The sequence below is a fragment of the Vigna radiata genome, chromosome 10, assembly GCF_000741045.1.
Source record: "Vigna radiata var. radiata cultivar VC1973A chromosome 10, Vradiata_ver6, whole genome shotgun sequence".
In the NCBI taxonomy this organism is placed as follows: Eukaryota; Viridiplantae; Streptophyta; class Magnoliopsida; order Fabales; family Fabaceae; genus Vigna; species Vigna radiata.
Genome location: NC_028360.1, coordinates 20,384,861 through 20,388,741, shown reverse-complemented (window position 1 = coordinate 20,388,741; position 3,881 = coordinate 20,384,861).

Below are 3,881 nucleotides of genomic sequence, written 5' to 3'. Positions count from 1 at the left end.
TTTAACGCTTTTTATGATGTTCGAATGTGTTTAATTTTTATTTTTAATTTCGTCAGTTGCATTCACAAACAAAACCAATTTCAAAACCCCCCACTGTGTGTGTTTGACTTGATTCTGAACCGCAAAATTGGTCTTTGGGAGACGACCTAGGGGTCATTCCCTAGTTATACTGCACTTTAAACTGCACATCAAATTTGATTGGACGGCAACACCCATCAGTCATCCAGATAGTTTGATGGTTTTATATTGTCAAAGAATTCCGCCACTCTTATGTATTCCGCCACTCTTATCATGCCGACTGAAGCTGTCAAAGGCGGAAGTATAACCTTCATAAAGTAATTGAAACTGACTTTCTTCTTGAACTGAGAGATGACTAACACTAAGCTCATGACAGCACCCTCCATCTGTACAAAAGATGCACTACCCTGAACATATATCCTTCCCATTCTAAAACAAGCAGAAAGTAGAAAACATCTTAAAAGTATAACAAGTGATCTGAAAAGTAAAAATGAGGACAAGGAAGCTAAATTGAAGGCATAATCCAATATAAAGTTTTGCACAAAGACTTTCTTGATTTTGCAAAGAGAATCAAGAAATCTACATACCATTCAGAACGGACCTTCGACCACATTAGGAGGACCTTCGACTGTAAAAACATGTTCGTACAAAGATTCAATAAATTCGACTGTAAAAACATGTCCGTACAAAGATTCAATAAATCCAAATATATCAAATAAGCACATCTTTTTTGTGAAATAAATGTAAAAACATGTTTGTACAAAAATTCAATAAATCCAAATATATCAAATAAACACATTTAATCATATTCAAATTTACAAGAATGAAAAGCGGAAGCAGAAAGACCAACCTCCAGCCATTGTTGTATACTTGCCTAATTTCTGGTTTCTGAACCCTTGCTCTTAAAACACGATGCTGATGTATACGAAGGAAAGAGTAGGCTCAGTGACGTGATATGAAATTTTCTGTATTCTGTATTACTCCAAAAACCATCACAGAGTATTTAACGTTAGAAGAGATTGTTGTGGGAATCATGGGCACACCCACACACGTTTTAAAAACAATTCTTTTATTTTAAAAATGGACCACTTTCATAATATTAACTGCTTTATAATATTAACTAAAAAGTAATAAAATAAATGGGAAAGGTATAATATTAAATAATATAATATTAAAAATGTAAACTCTTTTCTGTATAAGGCTAACATCAACTACATTAGGAGAACCTTCGACTTCAACCACTTAGGAGGACCTTCAACATTAGGAGGACTTTCGACCACATTATGACGAGCAAGATGTTCCGACTAGGTTCTCGAGTGTCAAATGTGTTTGCAAAAATTTCAGCGTTTCGAATTCGCTCACTTTATATCACCGTACCACCACGTCACTAAATGATTTTTCATAAGAGTTACGATTTTGATTTTAAAATGATTTTTCAAAAGTCATTAAATGATTTTTCCCGGTTTATGTGGGATTATTTATAAAAAAAAAATTAAATTTTAAAACTTTATCAAAATGTTATTTAGTGGTTTCCTTTCGGTTTTTTAAGGTATATTTTGCCTTTTTGGTTAATGGGGCTTCATTTAATAAATTTAGTTGTAGACATAATAACTCGTTTATAGATGATAAAAAATTACATAAAAAAACATAGGAATGGACTATTTAATTTCATCCCAGCCTTAATCATTTATATCTATAGTCTATCTAGTCGGAATATATAGGCGTGCTATTACTCAAAGAAATCGTGGTTTGGTTATTAAATTGAAATTTTAGTTAATATCTGATATTTAGTTATTAATAAATAGATTTTGTAATAATCGCCTTCTTAGTGACTATAAATAAACATTCATATCAATAGTATATTTAATAAGAATTAAATATATTTTAGACAGTTAAATTAATTTGAAACTGAAATTTATTTTAAATTTTGACATGTTTTAATTTTTAAATTTAAAAAATAAATTAATATAAATATTTTATTTAATTATGTTAATTTTTATGTATCAATCTTATTTTCTAATTTATATTAAAACAAAAATGAATTAAATAAGATAAACAACACAAATATTAATAAGATATATCAAATTTAATTAAAATATTATATTCATACATTTTTAAATTAAAAAATATATATTCCATTTTCGGACGAGGTTGTGGAAGGGGGGACATATCTTTTTCAAAAATAAAATAAATAAACTCGATACCATTTTACTTCAATTGTGACTGAATACAATTAATCACACTACTTTTAAATAAAATTTCTCGTTAAGCAGAAAGGAAATGTTTCATTAAACCATTGAATTTTAATATCTAGTTCATTATCCACACATCACATTTTTTTTCTTTTTTTTCCTAAATATTTATATATAATCCATTTTTTATTACAATTTCAAAAAATCTATTTCCAAAGACATAACCAATATGTAATATATGATAAACATTTGACATATTTTTTTTTAATTTCTCACGAGTTAAAATATAAGTTTAAATAAAATAAAAAATAAATAAATTAGGAATAGACCATTTAAAGCAATATTTTTACAGAAAAATCTTTGGACGTGTCACTTGTACTCTTCATAAGCTTGTTGTCTGGGAAGGGGAGAGTGAAAATGTTGGAACCATGAAATTTGGGCCATTTCTTAATCTTTATGCATCCCCGTAATAGTGTAGTATCTCCATTTTATTTTTTAATAAAATATATTAAAATTTTTAATTTTACTAATTATTTTCACCATTTTCTCTTTTTGCATTGGTCATTCCAATGTTGATGATGGTAAAGGAGGAAATGGCCAGAATAAAGGAAACAGTAAAGGGAGGTGCAATATTTCTACATAAAAAAAGTAAGAATAAAAGTAAATTTAAGTTTTTTAATATATTTTATTAAAAATAAAATAGAAATATTACATTTTATTGGGGTGCAGAAAGAAAAAAGGGGCGCAGGAAGAATGGCCAGAAATTTGGGTTGAATGGTTTGGTTTGGGCCATTGATTCGGCTAGATTCGGCCCATCGGTTTATGTGGAATAGATTCCTAAGGGCGTTACTCCCTACACCTCCCCCACCCCCCAATTTTCTATTTTTTTATTTTATTATAAAAATATCTTTTGTTATTTACTTTTTTAACCTTTTTATCTTTTTATTTTTCCTCCCTCCACCTTTCCCTATCACGACAGCACATAAGTTTTATCTCTGATATTTTTTGACTTCTAACAGTTGAAAAATAATTGTAGTTAAATTATGATGGAGCGAAGATGAAATATAACACTAAATTAATTATAGCAAAAAAAGAAAAAAGCAAAAATTATTTGAATTCACGTTGAGTTTTGTTAAAGGTCTGGAACAGTAACAACTTTTGTCTCCATAGGAACCCCTGAAAGATGAGCTAGTTTGGATGCATTGCAGGGAGAGATATGAAAACTTAAACTTTTTCCAATTTTCTTTATTCTGGCAAATTTACTGATCCCACAGTTTATACTTTTGTGCTAGTTCAACTATGGCGACATGTTAGGATAGAGAAACTTTTTGAAGGAGGATATTTTTGTAATAAAAAGAAAAAGCAAATAATTGGGGAGGTGCTGGGGAGGTAGAGGGAGAAAATGGAGAGGTGGAGGGAGTAGCTCCCGATTCCTAAATATGTCAGCCACTTATTTGGGCCATTTCAGCTCCACATGTGTATTTCATTAATTATCATAAAGTTTCGTTAATTCAAAATTAATTATGAATGTTCGTTACAGTGAATTTTTTGTTCCAACAGTTATAATGGTTGGCAGTTTGCATTAGCATAATCCATTTTCAATGGCTCTTTCCAATCCCACTGCTACTCTGTCATTCAAATGCAAAATTGATTCCTACCCATCAAAGCAAA